The following is a 15,318-nucleotide window of genomic DNA, read 5'->3' on the forward strand; positions in this document are numbered from 1 at the left end:
TCCCCAGTGATGGGCCGTGCTGGGGCCGGCGTGCCTGAGCTCGAGCCCAGGAGCGGGCTCCTGAGTCCCTAGTGATGGGCCGTGCTGGGGCCGGCGTGCCTGAGCCCGAGCCCAAGAGCGGGCTCGTGGGTCCCTGGTGATGGGCCGTGCTGGGGCCGGCGTGCCTGAGCCCGAGCCCGAGAGCGGGCTCCTGGGTCCCTAGTGATGGGCCGTGCTGGGGCCGGCGTGCCTGAGCCCGAGCCCGAGAGCGGGCTCCTGGGTCCCCGGCGATGGGCCGTGCTGGGGCCGGCGTGCCTGAGCCCGAGCCCGAGAGCAGGCTCCTGGGTCCCTGGTGATGGGCCGTGCTGGGGCCGGCGTGCCTGAGCCCGAGCCCGGGAGCGGGCTCCTGGGTCCCTGGTGATGGGCCGTGCTGGGGCCGGCGTGCCTGAGCCCGAGCCCGGGAGCGGGCTCCTGGGTTCCTGGTGATGGGCCGTGCTGGGGCCGGCGTGCCTGAGCCCGAGCCCGAGAGCGGGCTCCTGGGTCCCCGGCGATGGGCCGTGCTGGGGCCGGCGTTCCTGAGCCCGAGCCCGAGAGCGGGCTCCTGGGTCCCCGGTGATGGGCCGTGCTGGGGCCGGCGTGCCTGAGCCCGAGCCCGAGAGCGGGCTCCTGGGTCCCCGGCGATGGGCCGTGCTGGGGCCGGCGTGCCTGAGCCCGAGCCCGAGAGCGGGCTCCTGGGTCCCCGGCGATGGGCCGTGCTGGGGCCGGCGTGCCTGAGCCCGAGCCCGAGAGCGGGCTCCTGGGTCCCTAGTGATGGGCCGTGCTGGGGCCGGCGTGCCTGAGCCCGAGCCCGAGAGCGGGCTCCTGGGTCCCCGGCGATGGGCCGTGCTGGGGCCGGCGTGCCTGAGCCCGAGCCCGAGAGCAGGCTCCTGGGTCCCCGGTGATGGGCCGTGCTGGGGCCGGCGTGCGTGAGCCCGAGCCCGAGAGCGGGCTCCTGGGTCCCTAGTGATGGGCCGTGCTGGGGCCGGCGTGCCTGAGCCCGAGCCCGAGAGCGGGCTGCTGGGTCCCCGGCGATGGGCTGTGCTGGGGCCGGCGTGCCTGAGCCCGAGCCCGGGAGCGGGTTCCTGGGTCCCCGGCGATGGGCCGTGCTGGGGCCGGCGTGCCTGAGCCCGAGCCCGAGAGCAGGCTCCTGGGTCCCCGGCGATGGGCCGTGCTGGGGCCGGCGTGCCTGAGCCCGAGCCCGAGAGCGGGCTCCTGGGTCCCCGGTGATGGGCCGTGCTGGGGCCGGCGTGCCTGAGCCCGAGCCCGAGAGCGGGCTCCTGGGTCCCCGGCGATGGGCCGTGCTGGGGCCGGCGTGCCTGAGCCCGAGCCCGAGAGCGGGCTCCTGGGTCCCTAGTGATGGGCCGTGCTGGGGCCGGCGTGCCTGAGCCCGAGCCCGAGAGCGGGCTCCTGGGTCCCCAGTGATGGGCCGTGCTGGGGCCGGCGTGCCTGAGCCCGAGCCCGAGAGCGGGCTCCTGGGTCCCCAGTGATGGGCCGTGCTGGGGCCGGCGTGCCTGAGCCCGAGCCCGAGAGCGGGCTCTTGGGGTCCCCGGTGATGGGCCGTGCTGGGGCCGGCGTGCCTGAGCCCAAGCCCGAGAGCGGGCTCCTGGGTTCCCGGCGATGGGCCGTGCTGGGGCCGGCGTGCCTGAGCCCGAGCCCGGGAGCGGGCTCCTGGGTCCCCAGTGATGGGCCGTGCTGGGGCCGGCGTGCCTGAGCCGGAACCCGGGAGCGGGCTCCTGGGTCCCCGGCGATGGGCCGTGCTGGGGCCGGCGTGCCTGAGCCCGAGCCCGAGAGCAGGCTCCTGGGTCCCCGGCGATGGGCCGTGCTGGGGCCGGCGTGCCTGAGCCCGAGCCCGGGAGCGGGCTCCTGGGTCCCCGGTGATGGGCCGTGCTGGGGCCGGTGTGCCTGAGCCCGAGCCCGGGAGCGGGCTCCTGGGTCCCCGGCGATGGGCCGTGCTGGGGCCGGCGTGCCTGAGCTCGCGCCCGGGAGCGGGCTCCTGGGTCCCCGGCGATGGGCCGTGCTGGGGCCGGCGTGCCTGAGCCTGAGCCCGAGAGCGGGCTCCTGGGTCCCCGGTGATGGGCCGTGCTGGGGCCGGCGTGCCTGAGCCCGAGCCCGAGAGCGGGCTCCTGGGTCCCTAGTGATGGGCCGTGCTGGGGCCGGCGTGCCTGAGCCCGAGCCCGGGAGCGGGCTCCTGGGTCCCCGGCGATGGGCCGTGCTGGGGCCGGCGTGCCTGAGCCCGAGCCCGAGAGCGGGCTCCTGGGTCCCCGGCGATGGGCCGTGCTGGGGCCGGCGTGCCTGAGCCCGAGCCCGAGAGCGGGCTCCTGGGTCCCTAGTGATGGGCCGTGCTGGGGCCGGCGTGCCTGAGCCCGAGCCCGAGAGCGGGCTCCTGGGTCCCCGGTGATGGGCCGTGCTGGGGCCGGCGTGCCTGAGCCCGAGCCCGGGAGCGGGCTCCTGGGTCCCCGGCGATGGGCCGTGCTGGGGCCGGCGTGCCTGAGCCCGAGCCCGAGAGCGGGCTGCTGGGTCCCCGGTGATGGGCCGTGCTGGGGCCGGCGTGCCTGAGCCCGAGCCCGGGAGCGGGCTCCTGGGTCCCCGGCGATGGGCCGTGCTGGGGCCGGCGTGCCTGAGCCCGAGCCCGAGAGCGGGCTCCTGGGTCCCTAGTGATGGGCCGTGCTGGGGCCGGCGTGCCTGAGCCCGAGCCCGAGAGCGGGCTCCTGGGTCCCCGGCGATGGGCCGTGCTGGGGCCGGCGTGCCTGAGCCCAAGCCCGAGAGCGGGCTCCTGGGTCCCCGGTGATGGGCCGTGCTGGGGCCGGCGTGCCTGAGCCCGAGCCCGGGAGCGGGCTCCTGGGTCCCCGGCGATGGGCCGTGCTGGGGCCGGCGTGCCTGAGCCCGAGCCCGGGAGCGGGCTCCTGGGTCCCCGGTGATGGGCCGTGCTGGGGCCGGCGTGCCTGAGCCCGAGCCCGGGAGCGGGCTCCTGGGGCAGGCAGCGTGTCCAAGCATGGGCTTCAGGCACAGCTCTGTGTGGCTCTGCATGGCATGGTGTGGCACTTCAAAGCACAGCGTGGCGGAGTGGGGCGCTGCATGGCACTGCATGGTGCAGTGCGGCACGGCATGGCGCAGCACGGCACAGCATGGCATTACTCAGCACGGCACAGTACGGCGTGGCACAGCCCAGCACAGCATGGGACTGCATGGTGCAGCGTGGCACGGCATGGGACAGCGCAGCACGGTATGGCCGCGCTCGGCCAGTCGCAGCACGGTGCAGCGTGCTGGCAGCGCCGGGGCGAGGGGCCGGAGCAGGCCGTGGCTGGCGGAGGGCGCAAGGGCAGCGGCGGCGGGGCCGAAGCGGGCGCGGATGGGCCGCGGGTCGGGCTGGTGCGGAAGGGCTCGGGGGTCTCGGAGGGACGCGGCCTCGCCGCGGGGCCGAGCGGGCGCCTGGGCCAGGAGCCATTTTGTGGGGCGGGCCGGCGCGGCGGGGCCCTCTCGCCCGGCGCCCCGCCGCCGGCTGCCTGCCCCGAGCGCCTCAAGGGCAGCCGAACGGCGGCGGGGAAAATCCCGTCGAGCCGCCAAGTCGGGTCTGTGAGGAGCGGGTAAGGGAAGGGTTCTGCCGGCATGTCGCTGTGCGGAAATGGCTTTCTCCAGGGGAGGGAGGCGCGCGTGTGGATGGTGTGGGCAGCGAGGGCTGCGGCGAGGGGAGACGGCGCGGCCCCGGGCCGGCGAGGAGCGGGGAGGGCGGCGGGCGCGGCGCTGGGCCCGGGCCCCACGGCGGCGGCGGCGGCACGAGGGGGCCGGCGTGACGTCGCTCCGCGGCCACCCTCGGCCCGTGGGGAGCGCGGGGAGAGGGCGAGCGCGCCTGGCGGCCCCGCTCCCCGCGCGCGGCCGGGCCCATCCCGGGAGGATTTTTATTGCGGTCTCTTTGTTAGCTGCAGGCAGGCAGGCAGGCGGTTGGGCGGGCGGGCGGGCGCGCAGAGCCCCAGCTCCCGCCAGGTTGTGGGAGGTAAGTGGGGGAGGAGAAGGGCGCGCGCGCGCGTGCGGGGTGGGACGGGGACGGCCCCGGCCCCGGCCCCGGCCCCGGCCCCGGCCCCGGCGGGGACGGCGCCCCACGGCCGCGGCGGACGCGGCCCCGGCCGTTTTCAGGGGCTCGTTGGCAACTCAGCCAGGGTTGCCATAGCTTTTTATGTAGGGTGACCAGAACCGGCTGGAACCGGTTTGAGGCAGATCAGCTCCTGAACACAATGCAGTCACTGAGCTGCTGCACGGGGATAGCTTCCTCCCTTCATGGCAGCCAAAAGCAGAGGAGCTTGCAGAAAGATACCATCCCAAAACAGTATGTGAATGCACACTTTAGACACACAGCACTGGTATGTGGCTAATGTAGTCATAAAGGGTTCTGTGTATGAATGTACATATTTGCAGTAACTGAGATTACTTGGGCTTTTCATGCCTTTTTATGCTTAAGGAATGGGCAAGAGCTGAGATTTATGACCCTTATTAAAATATTTTTGCTTTGCAAGGGTGGGACACTGGTTATGCAGTCTATTTTAAGCTAAACTAAATAAAATTGATTGAATGATTTGTAATTGTAGTTCTGCTTGTGACTGGAGAATGCTGCTTTGCATGCTGTTTTATTTACAGGCTGCTGTCTTGTCGCTTTCTTCCTTAGGAGACGTGGGGGGGGGCGGCTGTGTGTTGCTGAAAGGCCAAAAGGAAACAATATTGTTGTAGAATTGTGCATAAAAGCATTGCAAAGATGCTGTAAGGCATACTCTCTTTTTTTTCCCCTTTTTTTTCCTTGTAGGCCTATTGATTGGGGCTGCCTTTAACCCTTTCATATTTGCAGAGGTAATGCATCTGTGACAGTAACTGAGCATTGGCTAAAAAATCTTTCAAAGGTCAAGGTTCACAAGGTGAGACGCGGTGTTTTGGGTATGACTGTAACGATAGCATGAAGGTACATGTATGTGAAAAGTAAACGTGGCTCCTGATTGCGCGCTTGGCACGTTAGTAGAGAGACAATGGTTTAAATGTTAGCAAAGAAATGCTGTTAACCTCCTCCAGGTTTAATGGGATTAAAGCTGTTATGTGTAAAGACTTACTGATATCTTGGCTAAATACAGTATCTTTATTTAAAATAGCCCAGATATACATTTTTATCACAATGCAGTCATAAAGAATAGGCCTCTGAGTGACAATCATAAATCGTGGACCACATGGCAGCGAACCGCTCCGTGTTGCGTTGCAGCGTTAGGCGCTCGGAATTTGCTGTCTGCTTGTTTAAAGGTCGATTGTTTGGCCGCATCTAAGTGACCTGGTGCTTATTTCTGAATTCAGGTCCTTAACGTTAAACATGTACTTCATATATGCCACACAGGAAAACGCATGAAAGGAGTAGTGTGGATGATGTTTCGTAAGCTGTTTTAACCCAGGGAGGATTTTTGCAGCCAAGTGCAAAGATGCGTTTTAGAGGTTTGATGGAGCTCCAGCGGATTATTAGTGGCATGAATTATAATATTGTGCAGTAATGAAGTAAGAATAGGAAACCGGATGGGCAGTGCATCAGCTCCTGAGGGATGGCTACTTTTAACTCAAAGCTTCACAGCAACGGATAATGGATAGGATTTTTTTTTTTTTTAACTTCATCTGAAAAATAAATGTGTACTAAGATTTGAGCTGGCATTTGCATCTTATACTGAAAGCTGGAGGACTCGGAGAGAGGGAGAGGGGGAGAGGGAAGAAAGCAGTAATGAATATAGCAAAGGGAAGAACAAAGGCTGTTAGAGCTTACACACTGGAGCACTAAACATTTTGCCTTGGGGATTCTTTTGCTAGAACTGTTACTTCCTATAACAGGAAATCAGCAACTCTAGAATTGTATCCAGTACGATTTAAAAAAAAAATCTAACCAGTCCTGGCTGTTAGCTGGTTTGGTAATCTACAATCAAGAGAAATATGGAGGAAAAACATTGAAGTGTTTTAGGCTGGTGTGCAGTGAGGGTCTTTTCCTCTGTGCTCAGCAAAATAAAGTAGGCAGCATTAAAAGCCTTGAGAGATTGTGGATATTTGGTAAGTTGTATGGTAGCTGATGATAGGTAGGGTGTCTGCATCAGAGAGTGACAGATAAAAGGGAACCTTTTTATTCTGACTGCAGTAGATTACATAAGGTATTTAGAAATGAATTGTAGCTGAGTGAAAATAGCATGCTAATGTTTAGCCTGAAAATGTATTTGTGTCGCTTTTAATGCAGATAGAATGTATTGTTTCTCAGATTTTATAGGGCAGTAAATAGCATGTGTGGTGGAACAAAATGTCTAGCAGATCACTGTGCTTATTTCTGTTCATATTTTTCATAATTTGAATGCAGAGGTTCTATATTTGACTATAGGCATCTGTAGCAGAATTATGCTTGCAAACATGAATTCATGGTGCATGATAGGAATAGTATCTATTGCTGCTGATGATGCATGCTCTTTTCCAAGTGTGAGCTAAAATTCATATGTTCCATGAGAGCACCTTTTAGAATTTTTTTTTTCCTCTACCAGAATAGTAAGCTGCTTTAAAATTGTAAGTACTCGAATTGTCACAAAATTCAATGTATCTGTTTTATTTGGATTATGGAACAAGATCTGTACTATGAAATTTTTATTTTTAGCAAAGGAGGTTTTGCCTTTGCAGGGATTTTTTAGGCTGTAAGATGAGAAACCTGAATAGATGCTGGAGTCTGCAGTATTCTTGGTGAGTTTTATTTTTTTTAGATTAATAATATTCATAAACTCTCTTTACCAGATTTTGATTTTGCACGTAGGCCGGCTTTCCAACGGAAAATGCTGCTTAATGTTGGAGGGTTGGTCCTCTGTATCAGTAATCTCATGATCTCATCTTGCATTGAGGCTTGTCTCGGGTATTTGATCTTGAAAATAAGGGTAATGATTTATCAAGTTCCAAGTCGTTTTTGAGTGAAATAAGTAGTTTTATTTTTTTGGAAGTGTAGCTGTATGATAAAATATAAATATGCACCCTGATTCCTGGGAGTGAACGTAAAAGAAACATTGACCCTAATGTTTTAGGGCCTGTCTGTCGCTGGAGCTGCGCAGGCAGGCCCTGCCTGACTTGGAGTGCTCTCGCTGAGATTGTCTGCAGCTGCTTCATGCTGTTTTCAAGAAAGGATTGCCATTCACTTTGAAAAAAGAACGTATTAACCTGAGTAGAGAAAATAGACAGGAAGAAAGTGTCATTTAGTAGAAAGTGGTTCAAATTTGCATTCAGTTGGGAATCTCTGCAGTCTGTTCGTTATTGCTCTGCGCGTCCGAGTCGTTCGTATGTTACTGTCCCAGGCGTTTTTACGTGTAAAAATACAAAACCAGGAAAGCCATTTTTATAATTCGTTCTTAACTAGCATGCAAAAAGAGTGCTTTGGGGCTTTACCTGCTTCATTCGTCTTCGTTTTAAGAGAATTTTAGGAAACTACTAGGCCCAAAACTTTTAACTGGATCTCTTGGCAAAGGTAGGCAGTTTTCCGTTGGCCAGCTGTAGATAAGAGATGGTCTGTTCAGCTCCATATGGCGTGGAAGAGGGGATACTCTGTGTCAGTGCTGAAATATCCTCTTTCTTCCTGCCAACCAGAGGCTGGTAGCAGTGAACTTTGAACCGGTTGCATCTGGTGCTTTTTAAAATGGACTGGAGGTAGTTCAGCAGTGGTGTGAGAAGAGGAAACGGACGGACTTGAAAAGATAACCCTCCTTTCTTTTTCCCTTCTGTGCTGTTCTCCCCAAAGAAGTGAACTAACTTGACATGCCTGTTTTGCCAAAAAAAAAAAAAAAAAATTCAAAATTTGAGAAGGAGTTAGCTTGCAAGATCAGCTTTCTGAGCAGCCATATATTACAAGTAATTTTATTGCTGTGGTGGAAAATTGCTGGTGGAAATTTGCTTAAGAAAACAAACAAAAACTCTCACAAACTGTTTTTACTTAATAATACCCATTGCAAAGAAAAAAGGCCAGTCTTTTAACGGGTCAGATATGTAAGGTCCGTAACCAGAGGCAGGATATAGTAGGAAAAAAGAACAATGGCAACTACTTGCTCTCTTATAATCTGTTATAGGAATGGATTTTTTTTTTTTTTTTTTTGAAAACCGTGGTAACTTCCTTACAACTGTAAAATAACTTATTTCAGAGATAAATGTCTTACTTGTTGGCTTGATATGGCTTGGTAACCCCTAACTGCAAAACTCAGCTAAGCAATAAACGCGAATAGCACTTGGCCATGCCTCACATTAATGACACGGTAAAGAGAATTCTCTGCAGCGATTTCTATATTTCTAAGGCTCAAAACTTGAATCCGCGAGCCAACTGACTGGAAGAAGTTGTTTTGCCTGTAGGAATTATAGCAAACTGGGAAAAGTAAATTTCCAAACTGCAACTTCATCTGCATTCTGTGTGTAGAAATAGATATCGTTCTTAACAGCCTCTGGGGACTCCCAAACTATTTTCTTTCCCGGGAAAAAGGTGACGTGCGTACTCATGCGCTCTAGGTCAGCCTCTATGCCAGATTATAGCAGTACAGCATGTGCCGTGCAGTGTCTTTGAGATGTTTCCGTGACTTCATCTTCTGCCATCCCAAACAGAAGTTGCTACAACTGCTTTCATCGTATGTGATTTTGAACTTAAAAAATGTTTACAAAATCCACCTCCGTATTGATTGGTTAAAAAGATTGTAAATAATTACATCCAAACTGCACTTTTGTTCAGATCTAACAGAACACACTTCATGACGCGCTGACTTTGGTGTTTTTATTACTTGTTGTAAATTCACAAATGCTGAGAATGACCAAGGCTGGCAGCCGGTATGTGGCTCAACAAGGTTCCGTAGTGACCTAGAACTAGATGAATAAAAGCAGAATGGATGGAGGGAATGAGTTTGTTCAATCAGGTTTTATCCTTTCATAAATGTTTTAGCAATTATTTAAAATTCGTGCTGTCTTGTGTTTATAATACCTAACAATACTATTTTAGATTAACAGTTGAGAAAAACTGACGTTGTAGGGCTCTTCCTCCTTAAGGCATCTAGATTTGCTTTTAGAATCTTAATTGTACAGATGGCTTAAAAGTAGGTCTAAGTCGACTTAGGCCTACTTGTAATGGAAACGTTTTCTTTTCACTCTTCAAATTTTAGAATTCCCTTGAAAGAAATTACTGAATATGAAGTCCTTTTGTGTATTTATTTATTTAATAAATTGTGGCCAAAGGTTTTGAGAAACAAATGCAAGAAGCCTGAGCTAGCTCATGTTGGTACTTCGAGTTCTCCTAGTGTATTGCTGTGCATGACTTTTATAGTCAGCTTTGAGACCAGGTATCTCAAGTTGTCCGTTGTTTTTTTAGTTAAAAATAGAGGAGAATGGAAATTTTCTAAAGCTCTTTCGTGTAGCGTCCACCTGCATACAGGTAACTTTAGTCTCAGAATAAGAAAGCTATTGTAATATACTGGTGTGTGCTATCTGCTTCTGTATCTAGGTTTTTGGTACTGTATGGTAACATCTGCATTTGTCTAAGCTGATGCAAATAACTTATGCTGAAAACCAAAATGCTTAATTTAATTTTAATTCCGTTTCTGGAAATATTAAAAACCCTGACGCTACAATGTCCTGAACAGCCTGCTCTGTTTGACCCTGCTTTGTGCAGGGGTGTTGGACTAGATGATCTCCCGAGGTTCCTGTCCACTTCATCTAGTTTTTTAGTGATTGCCTGGACAGGAAATTCGGTAGAATGTCTCTTGAAAAGTTTTGGGGGGCCGGTAAAGAATAGGTCTTGAAATTATTCCCAGACTGTCAACAGTAGGATTATTGCATTGAATACTTTTATTAGCATTCACTGTAAAAGAAAAAAAGCTTTAAAAGGTTAACATTTGAAAGATTCTTTAATACTTTCCTTCCTAAGTTTTTTTTTTTTTTTTCCCCTGGAGGACAGTGAGGAGGGAAGAAAATTGGTAGGACGTTCTCTCTGGAAACCAGAGACGCAAATTCAGATTTCCGTCACTCATTGAAGTTTGTACATAGAGACAAATTTGATTCTGATTTTTTTGTTTGGTTTTTAAGTCAATTAGTACAATGTTGTTGTACAATGTTGAATTATCAGGTTGTTTGGTATAAATTTAAGCTGTAGAACACCTGCGTACTTGACAAAGATGTGTACAAATCTAAGGACTGCCATGACTTTATTGATACTGTAGATGGTAAATAAGACCTTTATCCTAAGAAATCAAAATGTTGCCTATTATGAAAGCTGTATTTCCGGAAGCGGAAGTCTTTCTGAATTTTTCAACAGTAACAGATCGTGGGATCTTTGATGAACCAAAAGGAGCCTGTATTTTAATGGAGCATGATAGGCATTGCGTTGCTGATTGTGGTTCAAGTGGCCTTTGCATGTCCTCCTTGCTTACTGAGTATTTCAAACCACACTGAGTCATGATTTGAGATGTGGTTCTTATTTCCTGGAGAACTTTTGGTAGTTGAACCAGCATATTGCTTTTGCCTTTCTGGAGATACTTAGCGTTTAAAGTAAATAATCAGAAGTGTTTATCAGACATCATTACTCACATATGTTGAATGGCTAATAAACTGCTTATAAACTATGTTTTAGGCTGACATTTGCCTAATGTTAGGATATATAACTCTCATTCTGATTGAGATACTTTAGTCTTCTGTACATGATGACATTTCTTGGCATAACAATACAGAAATTAAAAAAAAAAAAAAGCTATTACGCTTGTAAGGCTGGTGTTACTCCTTGCGTAGGTATTTTGTTCCTGACTGAATGTGAGGTTACTTAGGTGTAATTACCTGTGTTTGGTAATTGTAATTATACCAGATTATCAGAATTTTATTCCGGAATAAAATATCTACCTGGGAATTTATGCCAGTCTAACTATAGCATTGTTATGTATAGCCGTGCCAGAAATTGAAAAATATTGTCTCAGTGCTATTGTTTATACAGTACCAAAAGGCTGCTGAAGTCCTTTGGAGAACATACAGAAAGAAATGATCTCTGTCCTAAAATATGTAGTCTACAACAGTATGTAATACAATTTGAGGTAAGAAACCTTAGGAAGGGTTTAGGGAAGATAAAGGGCTGCAGTCAATGCGAATTCCATTGGTACGTGCAAATTAACGTGTTGATTTTTTTTCCTGTTTACTTAAATAATGAACAGGCATGCTGCTGAAAGAAGCTTAATTTGAGTAGTTATTTGAACGAGAACATGGAGATACGTATAGAAGGTATAGGCAGGTGGGATTTGAAGGCGAAGGTGAGGAAGTTTAGCTGTCTTTGCTGGCCCCCTTTTTTCTGCTGTGTTAAGGTCAAGTGATTGCCTACTGTCACCAGACGTGCGGTTGAGGGATAAAGATTTGGATGGGCAGGAGCGTGAGTTTCTCAGAGGATAAGGTGGTCAGTTCTTTAAAGGCAAATGATGAAATAAAAGAGTAAAAATTGAGCGTGCAAGGCCATGCTTGGGGTCAGGAAACGGTTGTTAGAAACCTTTAGGCATAGAGAACGTTAATTGGCAAAGTACTGGCAAGGAAGGAGGATTATCTGTCACTCCTGGGTCTGGAGAACTTGAAGCTGGTCTTGTGCCTGACAGACGCAGTCAGGCTTTAGAGCTACCGGTTTGGAGGCGTAACATGTCTGGGAGCTGCCAGAGCATTCTGTTCTCTTGTCTTCAGTCAGCTGTTGGGCTTCCCCAAAACGTCTGGGTGCTTTACAATTGCTTTAGACCAAAAAGTGCCTTTTAATTTCAGCAGCAATTTATAAGCAGCGTGGTCTTCCTTCTGGAGAATAACGTGCCCCATCTGCAGTAGTCCTAAAGCCAAAACTACAAGATGGATGGATTATATTTGAAAAGATGGGAAAAATGTTTTCTTCTGTGGGGGTTTTTTATTCCCCTTGATAGAGTATATGAAAGGGTAGGTTGGTTGGTTGTTTTTTTTTCTCATATGGCTAGAGTCCTTCCACCTGGAGCCCATACAGATACAGGGCCTGAGGAGGAGTGACAAACATTTCCTTTATTAGTAAACAAAACAGCCTTCATTAATTGTTCAGCAGCAACTATTTGCTTCTAAGCCCGGATGTTTCTTCACTTGCTACTTAACGTCAGGACATATTTGAGCTTTCCTCCCATCTAAGCAAACAACTGATGTAAGACGGTAGTATTTCAAAATGGTCTCTGGAATCTCTGATAATGGGGTAGAAGCTCCCAGATATACTCCATTTTGCAGAATTTTTCCCCTCTTTCTGGAGGTCAGCCTTTTAAAACTTTTGAATACCTCCTTAGGCTTTCCATCTAACAGCAAGGGTATGAAGGCCCCAAAAGATTTAAAGGAGATTAACTGTTTTTCGGGGGTATAGCACAAAATTCTTGTCCTGCTTGCTTCTTCCAGTATCACTAGAGAGTTCTCTGGGACTGGTTCCTGTTTTGACATAAATATCCAAGTGAATGATTCACTGGAATGCGTTATCAGATGAACTGGAGTAAAGAGGGCAACGGGGAAAATAAGGCAGTGGAACAATGAAGCAGTGTCTTCCTTTGGCTGAAACCTGGGTTGTCATCTTCATGCGATTTATAGGAAGCACTCATTTCAGGAGATGCATTTCCAAAGAAAGAAAAACGTAGGAAGTTATGATCACATACTTTGAAAAGAAAAGCGGAGCAATCTTAATTTCTCTTCCAGAATTTAATCCAGACCTTATGCTTCAGTAAGATACTGATATGCATGTAGGGGTGGACTTTATCCCCAAAGAGATAAATAGAAAACATGAAGTTTATCCGTAGATGTTTCAGAATCCACTATGCTGAGTTTGTAAGACTCACAGGTAGACTTACCAGAAGTCCTATCACCCACCACCAAAAAGAAGAACCCAGAAGTGTTGGTCTTCGCTTTACTGTGATTCTCTAGTTGTGTAGTTTCTATTGGTCATATCTAAGATTTTTTTTTCTTTTTTTTCCTACTACTGTTGTCACTGAGTAATGAGTTAGCAAAGTAACATCTAAATTTTTAAAGAAACTTAAAAATTTTTTCAACTTTTCTTAAGTACTTCCAGCAGCCTGAAAGATGTAAATCTTCAGACAAAAGTGACGGCTGTTTCCAGGACATTTTTCCAGTAAACGTCAGTAGACAGCCAGGCAGAAAAAAAGGAAACGAAGCTAGTCCACAGACGTAAGAGGTGTCTTATGAAGTAAGGCTCTCCATCGTCTGAAAATGAAATAATGCTTTGGACAGGTGGATTTCAATAAATCTAAGAACTGACTTTGTATATCAGTACTCCCCAAATTAGAGATGTTTAATTTATGGTCTAATCTAGACAGTGTGCTTCATAATACATACTTCAAGTTAGCAGTCCCCCGTTCTGAGGTTAGTTTTGTTTCTTTTAGGTAGAAATAGCAGCAGTCTTTAGTTTCTTAACTAAAAATCACATTTCATAAAAAAATGTTTGAGGAGATGGAGTTTTTGCTGCTTGTTTCATGACATATTTGTTGTTGTTGTTTATTCTGAGGAGCGTATCCTTGGTTGCACATGTTGCAAACTGTATCTCAGAATAAGTCTGCAGATAATCTTCCTTTGTTAAGTGGACTTAAAAGCCGTTACCAATAAAACGGGTAATTTTAATGGCAAGTCCTCCGATGCTAGGTTTTGCACAGCTGTGTGTGTCTCATTGGAAACAACGAGCTTTGCTTTCAGCAGTCCTAAAAGCAGTTCTCAAGTTTCAGTTTCTGGAAAGTCACAATTTCCTAGTGAACCAGGAAGTTGCCTCATTTCCTTTTCTGAAGTATTTACAGGCTTCGTGTTGGCCCACAGAAGGAATGGGCTAGCACCATGTCTGGCAGTCGAGGCTCCAGCTGATTTTGATCTTGGGTGAAAGGCAGAGTTTTATCTTTAAGGGAAAGGGTTATTGAATGGTGTCTGGAGAAAAAAGGGAGGAATGTGGAGTCCTGGCAGATGTGGTGGAAACATGTGAATCTAAACACTGAATCTAAAAGTGGTAGTCTAGAAGAGAGAAGAAGAGTTGAATAAAATGACCAGGCTGCAACTTTGTTTACTTGTTCAACAAGACTGGCCGCTTTTTGTCCCTCCTCCCCCCCCCCCCCCCCCACCTTTTTTTAAACTTAGATTATTTTGGAAGTTTGAAGAATGGGAGAGATATTCTTCGTAAGGGGAGTAGCATTTCCGGGCGCCCCGTGTGAAAGAAACCGTTCCGCTCTTACGCTGTGCTAGAGCATGGGAGTTGTTCTGTGCGCAGCTTGAAAGGCCGTGGCAACTTTATGCAGTGTGTGCTCTATGGAGAAATCTATGATCTTAGCTCAAAGCTACCGATTTCTGGATTCTTTTAAGCAGTTTTCCTACTTTGGCATTGGCGTTAGTTGAGTTACTCGGTAAGGGACAAATGTATCTCCTCTGTTATGCAGAGTTGCAGTCCTGTCATTTAGATAAAGTACTGTATAAGCGGCCTTTACTTAATTCATTGCTGTTGATCAGTGTTAAACACCAATACATGTAACTGAAGGACGTTTTAGACTAGGAGTATCTTCTAGTTCTTTTAGAATGTGTATAATAACTGGGGGAAGACTCCTGGCGGCTGTTACGGGAAGAGCTCGAGCCTAGGTTTCCGAGGAGCAGAGTCTCACGCACGTATAGCAGCAAAATTAATTATTTATTTAAATGATGGTACAGCGTACTAACAGCTCAAGCTGGGTACCTCCAGGTAGGGACCCCAAACAAAGAAATTTGGGGGTAATTATACCCTTTAGAGTCTTCTTTCCCCACCTGCCAGTGAAGGTCTCCTCCAATCTTTTTTACTGAGTCGGCGATCCCTCTCCTTCTGATTGGTGTCTCTCTCCTTCTGACAGGTCCTGGCCTGCATCCCAGGCTGGTTGCCATGTCCTTGTTTCCCACAGCCCCTAATCTTCTCGAGGGTCAACTGCAACCCAGGGTCAACTGTATCCCATTTGTCTTCTGCATCCTGTTCCGAATCCTTATTAGCTAGTTTCATATCCTCATTAGCTGGCTTTTTTTGGTTACATCGCCAGCAGTGCTTCTCGAGACCATGGACAGTTCGGCCTTAAGGCCTGCAGGCTTCATCTACTTTAGGCACTTATGCTAAGCGAGAGTCAGACTTATGCTAAGCTGAAGCTAAGTCAGCTACAATTTCCTTCGCTATCGTGGCAGACTTGCAGTCATTGTCCGATTAGTATATTGAGCGGTGAAAAACTCTATCAATTAAGTTGTTTTGTTTGTGCGGTTTTATATGGATTTGATACGCTTTGG

At 49.9% G+C, this 15,318-nt stretch overlaps 1 protein-coding gene across 8 annotated transcripts in view; it reads left to right on the forward strand.

Annotated features, from left to right (window-relative positions):
- The window catches only part of LOC104139381 (zinc finger protein 532), an 85,229-nt gene that overhangs the window by 25,914 nt on the left and 43,997 nt on the right, over positions 1 to 15,318 (forward strand). For 2 of the 8 annotated variants that reach the window (XM_068928060.1, XM_068928059.1), the window contains exons 1-2: positions 4,160 to 4,373; positions 4,811 to 4,919. The exons of 1 other annotated variant lie outside the window; for it this stretch is intronic. The gene's annotated coding sequence lies outside the window, so the exon portion shown is untranslated. Of the gene's footprint in view, positions 1 to 3,916; positions 4,010 to 4,159; positions 4,374 to 4,810; positions 4,920 to 5,905; positions 6,076 to 6,588; positions 6,745 to 15,318 lie in introns of those variants that run through there. 5 more of the 8 variants (XM_068928061.1, XM_068928063.1, XM_068928058.1 and 2 more) reach the window with 5 other exon arrangements.

This window comes from Struthio camelus, chromosome Z (genome assembly GCF_040807025.1).
Source record: "Struthio camelus isolate bStrCam1 chromosome Z, bStrCam1.hap1, whole genome shotgun sequence".
In the NCBI taxonomy this organism is placed as follows: domain Eukaryota; kingdom Metazoa; phylum Chordata; class Aves; order Struthioniformes; family Struthionidae; genus Struthio; species Struthio camelus.